General features: G+C 41.1%; 1 long non-coding RNA gene and 4 other non-coding genes across 5 annotated transcripts; all 5 read right to left on the minus strand.

Annotated features, from left to right (window-relative positions):
- Positions 1-999: 999 nt before the first annotated feature.
- TRNAK-CUU (transfer RNA lysine (anticodon CUU)) lies at positions 1000-1072 on the minus strand. The gene has a single exon. It is a non-coding gene; the product is annotated as a tRNA-Lys (tRNA).
- A 489-nt stretch (positions 1073-1561) lies between these two features.
- On the minus strand, positions 1562-2926 carry LOC140599833 (uncharacterized). Its single transcript, XR_012002820.1, has 2 exons — positions 2162-2926; positions 1562-1880 (listed from the first exon to the last, which is right to left on the minus strand). It is a non-coding gene; the product is annotated as an uncharacterized lncRNA (long non-coding RNA).
- Positions 1963-2034, minus strand: TRNAH-GUG (transfer RNA histidin (anticodon GUG)). Its single transcript has one exon. It is a non-coding gene; the product is annotated as a tRNA-His (tRNA).
- TRNAG-UCC (transfer RNA glycine (anticodon UCC)) lies at positions 2801-2872 on the minus strand. Its single transcript has one exon. It is a non-coding gene; the product is annotated as a tRNA-Gly (tRNA).
- Positions 2927-4849: 1923 nt separating the features above from the next.
- On the minus strand, positions 4850-4921 carry TRNAE-CUC (transfer RNA glutamic acid (anticodon CUC)). The gene has a single exon. It is a non-coding gene; the product is annotated as a tRNA-Glu (tRNA).
- Positions 4922-11051: the final 6130 nt, after the last annotated feature.

Consider the following 11051-nt stretch of genomic DNA (forward strand, 5'->3'; position numbering starts at 1 on the left):
AATTGCCCCCCCCAGTTTCCCCATGGTGTATGTTGTCTCCTTTGTTGCAATGGGCCAAATCCAACTTTGATTACAAGTTTGTTCCCTGATGGTTATATAGTGGAGGGTATCAACATTGTAGGGAAGTCAGATGTCACTCTGATTCTTGACTATTTACATTAAACTGTTCTCTCATCTCCCTTCCCAAAAGTTTACAGCCTCTCCTCTTTGTCCCTACTGTTTTGACAGTGGTTAACAGTAGTTAACCACTACTGTTTTGAAACTGTTTGGTCTATTTTTAGCCACTATACTGGGAACTTGAATGGCCCTTTCAATAGGGGAACTTGGATTTCTTGCGCCCCCTCGCGCCCCCTCGCGCCCCCTCGCGCCCCGCCCACTCGAGCCTGCGGTCGGCGCACGCCCTCCCTTCCCAGGCTCTTCCGCGTCCCTCCTCCGCCTCCCCAGATCATTTGCCAGGGAACTCCCTTTTTTCCCCCCGGTTCGAGATCTTAGTAAACGAATTTTATTTCACAGCCCTTTGCGGCTGGTGAACGCTTCAAAACCTGAAAAGCAAAAGCAGATGCTTCTTGGCACCTAGTGGAGAACATTTTAACTAGCTAAGAAGGGCCTTCGAGAAGTGAATCCAAAATTTCCCACCACTGAGCGGAGGAGGAGGAGAGTGTTTCCATCCCGTCCTGTCCTAAGGCGTCGTCTCGGTGGAGCAGAGTCGCAGCAGGACGTAGGGGGACCCCCGGGGGCAGGAGCTCCAGCTCTTGACACTTTCGCCCCCGGAGAAGCCTCCTCTCCCCCCAGCAGTAGGTCAGGGATCCTTGTATCAATGACCAGGATCCCCGGTTCGGATTCCTTATTTCTCTTCAATTTGGAGGGAATAGAGAAGATTCCTGGAAGACCTTACGGAAGTTTAAAACAATAGTGGCCGCAATGACTTTTTATAAGTTCATAATTGTTGGTTGTCAACAGAGGATTTGATAGGAACTGAATAGAAAAGAAACGCGCTCGCGCCCAACGTGGGGCTCGAACCCACGACCCTGAGATTAAGAGTCTCATGCTCTACCGACTGAGCTAGCCGGGCGCTGGCAGGTTGGTTTCTCTTTAGAAATATCATTTCTTTGGAGAGACAGGCCGCAAGGGCCATATACTCGCTAGTTACTCGTTCTTTCAAGCCCTCTGGGTCTAAGATTTTGTGAACACAATAGTAGCTTTGCACTCCCAGGACTGAGGCTTGGAGAGAGTGATGGGATTGCGCGGGGCCAGAAGACGGGGAATTAGGAGGCCTAAAATCTCCGTGTTTCCGCAAAGTCCGCGTGGACCGGGCTGCTTTGACCGCCGGACTTAAGGCGTGCGGACCCTTGAGGAGGAGGCGAAAGAGCGCGAGGGCCGGGGGATGCGAGGCGCAGACAGCCGGGGACGTGGGGCGTGGGGACTCGCTCTCCCCGGACCTTGGGAATCCAGCCCCTGGCTTCTCGTCCTAAACCCTGAGGACCCAGGGTGGTGGGTGCAAGTGGAGCAAGGGACGCATCACTGAGGACACGGGTTTGTTTTTAAATACTAAAATCTTGTGTGGCTTAAGTAAAAGACTGTATTTATTAGGTGTGAACGTTCCAGCGAGATTTCAAGTCAGAGGGGAGACAGAGCCCCAGGCGATCTCACTTGGCGCTCCCAACTCGGTTTTTCCAGCGTCCGGTACAGGCGCTGAATTCAGAGTCCGAAGCGAAGGATCCTCTCGTCTGCAGGCTTGGTGGCAACTCCGAGGCCCCCTACACCGCCCTGGAGCGCGTCCCTGCCAGAACTGGGTAGATGTGTCTGCCTCGGGTGGGCGAGCCTCGGAAGGAGCGGAACAAAAGCAATTCACCCACTTCGTGGACTGCACTTCAGGGAGCCTGCTTAGAACCAAAAGAGAGTAAAACTGTTTTCAACCGTAAAATAAAAGTAAAACGCCAGGCTCGCCAAGGAGACATCATATGCCGTGACTCGGATTCGAACCGAGGTTGCTGCGGCCACAACGCAGAGTACTAACCACTATACGATCACGGCGCGCCACCTGCCAGGCGACGTGCTGCGGCTTAACTTTAGCCCTTTAACAGGACCGCTTACGAGCGGCCGTGTCATCTGCCCAATTCAAACGATCTGCATCAATCAAAACACCCAACAAATGTTTCACCTCCACAATCTCGATGTCTCCATCCCTGAATCTGGGTCTGAGCGCTTGAATCCCGCGTGCGGGCGCCAGCATCGTCCGTCGGCGGGGCCGCGGCGGGGGACCACCCCCAGCACCCCCACCCCCGAACTCCTCTTCCCTCCTTCCAGAAGAACCAAGCCGCCCCGAGGATTCCGTTTGCGCCTCCAGCTCGTGGCCTGGAGCAGAGGCTCCTGTCCCCAGAATGGTGGGGCCGGAAGCGGCCCTCCTCTCGTTCCTCTCGCCGCCCTCGCCTTTCCAAGCGACACGGCGCTCTCTCGGGAGCTGCGGCCTCTGGGGCTGACTTCTTTATTCTGATTTCTCAGTGAACTCGAGTCACATCTGAGGACTTAGGAAAACAAATCCGAGCAGTCTCTGCTTCAGACACTTCCCTAAAGGTCCCCAAGGGCTAGTTACCGTAAACCCGCGCGACACCAGCGGCCGAACCCAGCACACGAACTTGGCCGAGGGTTGCAGCCGCCAACATCCCGGAGGCTTTTTTTAGGAGAGACTCCCCCAAAACCAGTAATCTTAGAACGCAAGGATGATCAAAAGGCTTTCCTTTCCCCACTGCTTTACTAAATTGGACTTAGAATATGGGGGAGTAAAAGAGGAGGCAGCAGATGCGTTGGCCGGGAATCGAACCCGGGTCAACTGCTTGGAAGGCAGCTATGCTCACCACTATACCACCAACGCAGTGCCGGGCGGCGCCTGTCGGTTTCGTTATGAGGAGCATCTCGCCCAGGGCTTGGTCGCGCAACTCCCTGAGAGCTGTATTAGGAGATTACTAACACTAAGCGAAAGGAGGACGTAGAAGAGAAGCTCTCTAGCATTTCTCCTATGATTACATTAAAAATTCTTTGGCGGCTTCTTATGGATTCACATGTTTTAAAAAAAAGGCAATTCTAGCTTTATCTTTTGTCGTTTGAAGGGGGCGTCTGAAATCCAGTTAAGGGGTGAAGGCTACCCTGAGGGAGTTATTAGGCATTTCAGAGTGTTTTCACAGGGCAAATGCATTAAGGCAAAATTGCAAACGAGAAAGCATGCGCATTTTAAAACTTTGAATGCATATCGCCAAATTGCTATGTGGCGGTAACACCAGTTTTCGCTATTACCATATCACATCAGTCAGCGGGATCTCGTTATGCTTTCCACCTTCACAAAAGTGCAGGATAAAAAGTCTTATCTCAATTTGCTTTTATTCTATTACTATTGAGGTTGACCATTTTTCAGACTTACCAATTTTTTGTATTAGTTTTGAGAATTACTAAGTCATATGCTTTGTCTATTTTTCTATTAATTATTTATATTGATATTACTGATTTATACTACTTTGTCATTGGACTTTTAATATTATTTATAGGAGTTTTAAATGGGCAATTTTCTGTTATGTAGTCTCACTTATCAGTTTTATCCTTTATCATTTCTGTTTTTGTTTTTGTCTTGGAAAAGTCTTCTATCCCATACTAAGATAACTATGCACTAATGTATTTTTCTTAGCTTTTTCATTGTTTCTGCTCTTGAATTTAATTCTTTAATTAATTTAGCATATGGTATGAGGTAGTAATTCTACTTCCATGAAATTATCCTAAGGAAATAGGGATAAGCACAAAGATGTACCTACACAAATGTTCATCAAACTGTTATCGGTAGAGCCAAAATTTTAGGGGGTGGGGACTAAAATTCCAGAAATAGGTTAGATTAAATCCACTTTGAAGAAAACCCACATGAGGTTTCTTTGGTTTTGGTTTTGTTCTAATTCTATATACATTGTACACTGCTGGTGAGAGTATAAATTGGGATGACCTTGATGCAAGACATATTGGCAATATCTATCTACAAATACACATATCTTTTCAACCAGTATTTCAACTCCTGGGCATTTTATTCCACACATGCAAAATGACCTACCTACAAGATTATTTATGGCAGCATTGTTTGTAGTAGCAAAGGATTAGAAATAATCTAAGTGTCCATTAAAAGGAAGTTGGTTCAATTAATTATGGAATATCATCAATACAATGGAATTGTGCTATGAGAAATACTATGTGCCGTAAAAAAGAATGAGGAAATTAATGTCTAATATTCACATACAATCTGTCTAATATATTTCAAAATATATTGTTGAGTGAAAAAGGCAAAGTGCAGAAAAACGTGTATAGAATGTTATCATTTGTGCAAAGGGGGAGCATATTTAAATATATAAATATGTAGGCATGTACTTGTATTTGCATAAAATATTTACATCATTATAGTTATGAAACATAACATTGTTTGCCTTATTAGAGGGAAACAGGATGGAAGAGGTAAAAATTAGGTTTGTCAGTTATATCCTTTGCATATTTGAATCCTAAATTATGTAAATATATTACCTTTTCAAAAACTAAATTAAATTAAAAGACGTTAATGACGAATGTTTATTTCCATTGGCAAGTGTTGGAAATATATTAACTTTAAAAATACCTGGTAATAAAATAGTCTGAATAACGTAATTCCATTTCTGTTTTTAAAATTGGGCGTCAACAGTTAACACGTTGGTAGAATTGTGAACAGCTTTCACTTTGTATATTTCTGTGTTACCTATATTTCAGCTTTGGACCAATGGGGGAATTGACTAGGAGAAACAAGGTTAATTATTAAAAGGATTCTGTGGAATAGTTTTAAAAAGCGTTATTCCCTGACCGGGAATCGAACCCGGGCCGCGGCGGTGAGAGCGCCGAATCCTAACCACTAGACCACCAGGGAAGCTGAAGAAAGTTGCTGATAAAAACTGTATCATGGTGAATATGTATTTCCATTTAACCCTTCTTGTTCTGTATGTTATTCTATCTGCCTTACTGGGCCTTCCTCAATCAAAATTGCCTCTTCGCGTTTATTTTTTGAATTTAGAAAACCCGCGAGAGAACCCGGAAGCCTGGCTCCTAGAGCTGAGGGATGATCATAACACCGTCACAGTCCCTGAGACCAGAGACAAATAACCACAGAAGAGACAGAGAGAAAAGAAACTCTTGTTTCGTGTAGTTGCAATGATTTCCTGAATTGTGATCAGGAGAAAAGTAAAGATCTTCAGCTGGACCTTTGTCCAATTGACCAGGAAATTTTCTTTAAGAAATAGAAAGGTTAAGGTTGTCTTGTGACTAAGCTAGGAAATCCTGATCTTATTGCAGCTTTACTCTTGTCTGTGAACTTAGACCAAATTCTGTTGGCCAAAACAAACATTACAGACAAGTGAAAGTCACTGGGCCTACCTTGGTGGTCAGCCCGACCCGAGCTTACCTCTCCGGTGGGAGACTAAGAGAAGAGCATGGAAAAATAAATAAATAAAATAAATTTAAATATTAAAAAAAAAATCAAAAGAGAAGGGCATGGGTTTGGAGCTTTACAATTTTTATATGAAGAGAGTGGGAGGAAAGGAGGAAAAAGAAATGAGGTGCATGCCTCCACTGAAAGAACTTTTATTATTTTTTTTCTTATTACATATATGTTATTTTTTATATATATACATTTTTTTATTGGTGTTCAATTTGCCAACATATAGAATAACACCCAGTGCTCATCCCGTCAAGTGCCCCCCTCAGTGCCCGTCACCCAGTCACCCCCACCCCCCGCCCACCTCCCTTCCACTCCCCCTAGTTCGTTTCCCAGAGTTAGGAGTCTCTGATGTTCTGTCTCCCTCTCTGATATTTCCCACTCATTTTCTCTCCTTTCCCCTTTATTCCCTTTCACTATTTTTTATATTCCCCAAATGAATGAGACTTTTAAATCATACCCATCAATGTATGTGAATTATTTTTTTAACTATATGAGAGAGAGAAAAGAAAGCAAATGTAACAAAAAACAATGAATCAAGGTGAGGAGTAATTGAGTGCTCATTGTTTTATTCTTTCAAGCCTTCTGTAGGTTTAAATTTTTTTAAAAAAAATTTGAGAAAAACAAGAATGAAACAAACAAAAGACTCCTCTCAGGCCTTTTTTTTTTTTTCTTTTTTGTCAGATGACTATAATGTGATTAATTCTTTGCACCTGAGTTAAAACAGAAATTTTTTAAACAAACTTTTTTATGATAGTCACACAGAGGGGGGGGGCTGGGCAGAGACAAAGGCAGACGGAGAAGCAGGCTCCATGCACCGGGAGCCCGACGTGGGATTCGATTCCGGGTCTCCAGGATCGCGCCCTGGGCCAAAGGCAGGCGCCAAACCTCTGCCCCACCCAGGGATCCCTAAACAAATTTTTAAAAGCAATCTTCCTCCACATTAACATCAGAAAATACTTTTGATAATGAATGAAAAGGTGAATTTAAATATTGAATCACCAACGATGTATGCATGTCAGCAGGGCCTGACAGAAGAAATGAGTGATAGGACATGGGGTGTTTGTGGGACTTTTGTTTTGCTTCGCTTTTAAAGTATCAGTGTTAAAATTTGTTAGTGTTTAAGAAAAGCATACAATCTCCACCTTTCCTATGGGTTTAAATGCCAGAATTTAGGGAGAAGAGTAACTAAATGCTAGATATATTTATTTTCACAAAAACTAGTAATCCTGTTGTCATATGTCACCATGGAGCCTAACAGAGCTCATTTATTTACTCCAGCTCTCTTCCCACTAAACAGCAACCTATTCCTCAAGGCTGAAAAAAAAAGTAGCTTTCAGAGCAACATTTTGGAATTGTACCTGGGTTGGGTAAGATAGAATTTATTTCTTTATGTCAGAGGAAATCTACCTTCTTATGTTCTGGTCAATAGTCCATTTTTATCTATTATTCTGTCACTTGCTAGTAATTTTTGGTAACACATGAGAACCCAGGAAAGAAAGTATCAGCTCGAGGTGGTAGCCACCTTTCTCAACATCAAAATAGCAGGAGAGGCCTCATCATTCAGGACAGGCTTAAGCCTCCTCCTCTTCTGACATCATACATCTAAGGGTGGATGAGGGAGGAGGGCGATTCATTCATTCACTCCATGTTCTATTTTATTTTTTCCTTTTTCCATATATTTACAGATCATGTGCCAGACTAGGTATTGAAGTCACAAAAATATACTTAATGAGCTCATAATCAGGGAGCACTTGGCTAGCTCCGTTGGAAGAGCATGCAACTCTTGATCTTGGGGTTGTGAGTTTGAGTTCCACGTTGGGTATAGAGATTACTTAAATAAATTAATTTTAAAAAATCATAATCAAATGGAAAACCAAAAAAAAAAAAACAAACAAGTGAATAAAAGAAAATGGATCAAGGGAGATTAAGTAGATGTATTTTTTCCTATTCTTCCTGCTAATACAACTAAAACGTTGGACATTGCATATGAAACAAACATAAGAGACTTGAAAGGCAGAGAAAAGGAGGCAGACAAGGTAGGGGCCTCAGAACCTAAGGAATCACACATTGGTGATTTCCCTGAGTGTTCTTTTTGTCTCACGTATCCCAGATATGGGGCTGAAGAAGCCAGCAACTTGGAAATGCCAGTGGGGACAGCCAAAGGAAAAAACAAAACAAAACAAAACCAACAAAAGCTTGTTCTTTCTAGCCAAAGGACCAGGAAAGAGGCAGCCTAGCAAAACAGAAAACTTCTAGATAATAACTACTCTACTCCAGTCAAACACCACAGAAAGAGTGTGGCTCACTCCTACACACACTAGTAAAGGTTGAATGAAATGCCTAGACTTCTTTCACCAGGCCTTTTAGGAAGTGTTCCTTCCTTTCTCTGCTGGATTGCTTCCAGAGAAGACAAAGTAAAGAGTCAGCACTTTGTCCAGCACCCAGTGATAACAAGGCCAACCTCTTTCCCCACTGTCCCTTGAGGCCATGTGGGGAGGAGTAGGAAGGCCTTCCTACTTCTCCCAGCAGGTTAGTGTTAGTGGAAGCCTAATGGGCAGCTGAAAAACTCATGCCCTCCTCTAAGCTGTAATGAGAAGCCCTGCCTGCAGGTGTCAGTGGAGGCTTAGTGGGGAACCCAGAAGCCCACACCTACCTAGCTGTAACAAAACACTCACCCCTACTTCTCTGCCAGAGTAGTATCAGAGAAAGCCAACTAAAACAGAAGGTTTAAATAAGATCCAGAGTTTGAAATGTTCAGGTTTTATTAAAATAGCACTCCTCATACCAATGAGAAAGATCTTCAACTGAATGAAAACAAATCACACCTAAGATGATAGATGTTAGAATTCTCTGACAAAGATTTTAAACGGTCGTCATAAAAATGTTTCAATCAGCAATTACAAACATGCTTGAAACAAATAAAAAAATACAAAGTCCCAGGAGATAAATTAAATTTCAGGAAAGAAACAGAAGATATAAAGAAGAACTAAATGGAAATTTTAGAACTAAAGAATGCAGTAACCAAACCAAGCCAAACCATCTCAGTAAATGGCTTCAACAGCAGAGTGAAGGGGGCAATGGAAGGAATCAGTGAACTAGAAGATAGAACAATAAAAATTAAAAAAAGAAAAAAAAATCAAAAAAAAAAGAACAATAAAAATTAACATGGAAAACAAATAAAATGGGAAAATAAAAGAGCAGAGTCTCAGGGACTTGTGGGATTATAACAACAGATTTATTGTACGTCAGATTTCCAGAAGGAGAAGAAAAAAAGAACAGGACTGAAAAAAAGTTGTAAAAGAAATAATGGCTGAAAACTCCCCAAATTTGGCAGGGGGATAAAACCTAGGCATTCAAGAAGCGGAGCAAACTCCAAAAATGATAAATCCAAACAAATTCATGCCAGGACACATCAGAGTCAAACTACTGAAAGTTAAAAACAAAGAAAAATTCTTGAAAACAATGAAAAATAATACCTTACTTGTAGGAAGAAACAATGACAGCAGATTTCTCATCGGAAACCACAGAGGCCAGAGAAAGTGGCACAAAATTGTTCAAGCACTGAAAGAGAAGACTGTCAACCCAGATTCCTATATCCAATGAAAATATCCTTTAAGAGTAAAGGGTGGGTGCCTGGGTGGCTTAGTTGGTTAAGCATCTGCGTTGGCTCTGGTCATGATCCCAGGGCCCTGGATCAAGCCCTGCATCAGGATCCCTTACTCAGTAGAGAGTCTGCTTCTCCCTCTCTCTCAGCCTCTCCCTCCCACTTGTGCTTTTCCTCTCTCTCTCAAATAAATAAATAAAATCTTTTTAAAAAAGAATAAAGGGAATATAATTCAATAACAAAAAGACAACCCAATTTTCAAATGAGCAAATGAATAGAGATCTCCAAAGAAGATCTTCATAACAAACAGCAAGCACATGAAAAGATGCTCAATGTCATTGATCCTAAGGGAAATGCAAGTCAATACCACAATAAGATACCATTCACACGTTTGGGGTGGCTACAATTATGGAAAATAACAAGTATTAGTGAGGATGAGGAGAAATTGGTACCCGTATACATTGCTGGTGGGAATGTAAAATGTTTCAACTGCTGTGGAAAACAGTTTGGTAGTTCCTCAAAAAATTAAACATAGTATATGATCCAGTAATTCCACTCCTAGGTACATTATACCCCCAAAAAACTGAAAACAGATACTCAAAAGAAATCCTATACATGCGCATTCATAGCAGCATGCTATTCATGGTAGCCAAAGTAGAAACAACCCAAATATCAATCAATAAATGCATTGTTAAACAACTATAGTAGGTAGATACAATGGCACATAGTTTGAACAATAAGAAGGAATGAGGTACCGATATTGGCTGCAGTATGGGGATGAACTTTGAAAACATTATGCTAAAAGAAGGAAGTCAGACACAAAAGATCACATATTATATGACTCCATTTATAGGAAATGCTGAGAATATGCAAATCCATAGAGACAGAGAGCAGACTAGTCATTGCCAGATGTTGGGGAATGACTGAGTAATGGGTACAGACTTTCCTTTTGGGGCGATAAAACACTCTGGAACTTGATAGTGGGGACTGCTGCTCAACATTTTGAATGTATTATATGCCACTGAATTTTACACTTTAAAATGTTAAAATTGTGAACTTTATGTTATGTGTATATTACCACAATAACAACAACAGTGAAGGAGAAATCCTAGCAAGAGTTTTTTTGTGGATATGGACAAAATTATCCTAAAAGTTCAGTGAAAAGGCAAAAGGACTAGAATGGCTAAAACAAAGTTTGAAAAAGAAGAAGTGGGAAGAATCGGCATACCCATTTTCAAGACTACAGTAGTCAAGATGATGTGGTATTGGCAGAAGGATAAATATATAGATCAATGAAACAGAATAAAACACTCAGCAATAGGCCCACACAAATATGTCCAATTGATTATTTTTACAAAGTTGCAGAAGCAATTAAATGAAGAAAGAATAGCTTCTTCAATATACATTGCTGAAGAAATTGTACATCAAGAGTCAAAAAAAAAAAAGACAAAACCTCTCAACTTCAGTTTCATAGCTTTTTAAGAAACTAACTCATACTAGATAACTAACTTAAATGTGAAGTGTAAGTGTAAAACTTTAAAAAGAAAAAGATAGCCTTCATAAGCAAAGACTAGTCAAAGATTTGACACCAGAAGCATGATCCATACAAAGAAAAACTAATAAATTACACTTTATCAAAATTAAACATATTTGCTTTGCAAAAGACCCTGTTATGAGAATGAAAAGACAAGCAGTGATTGGGAGAAAATATTTGCAAACCACATATACAACTGAGGACTATTACCATTACCTAGAATATATAAAGAACTCTCAAACTCAACAGTAAAAGAAAAAAAAAATCCAATGAGAAAATGGTCAAAAGACATGAAGGGACATTTCACCATAAAGAATATACAGATAGCAAATAAGCACATAAAAAGATGTTCAACATTATTAGCCATTAGGAAAATATAAATTGAAATCACAATTAGATATCACTACATACCTATCAGAATGGCT

The sequence above is a fragment of the Vulpes vulpes genome, chromosome 8 (genome assembly GCF_048418805.1).
Source record: "Vulpes vulpes isolate BD-2025 chromosome 8, VulVul3, whole genome shotgun sequence".
Taxonomy (NCBI): domain Eukaryota; kingdom Metazoa; phylum Chordata; class Mammalia; order Carnivora; family Canidae; genus Vulpes; species Vulpes vulpes.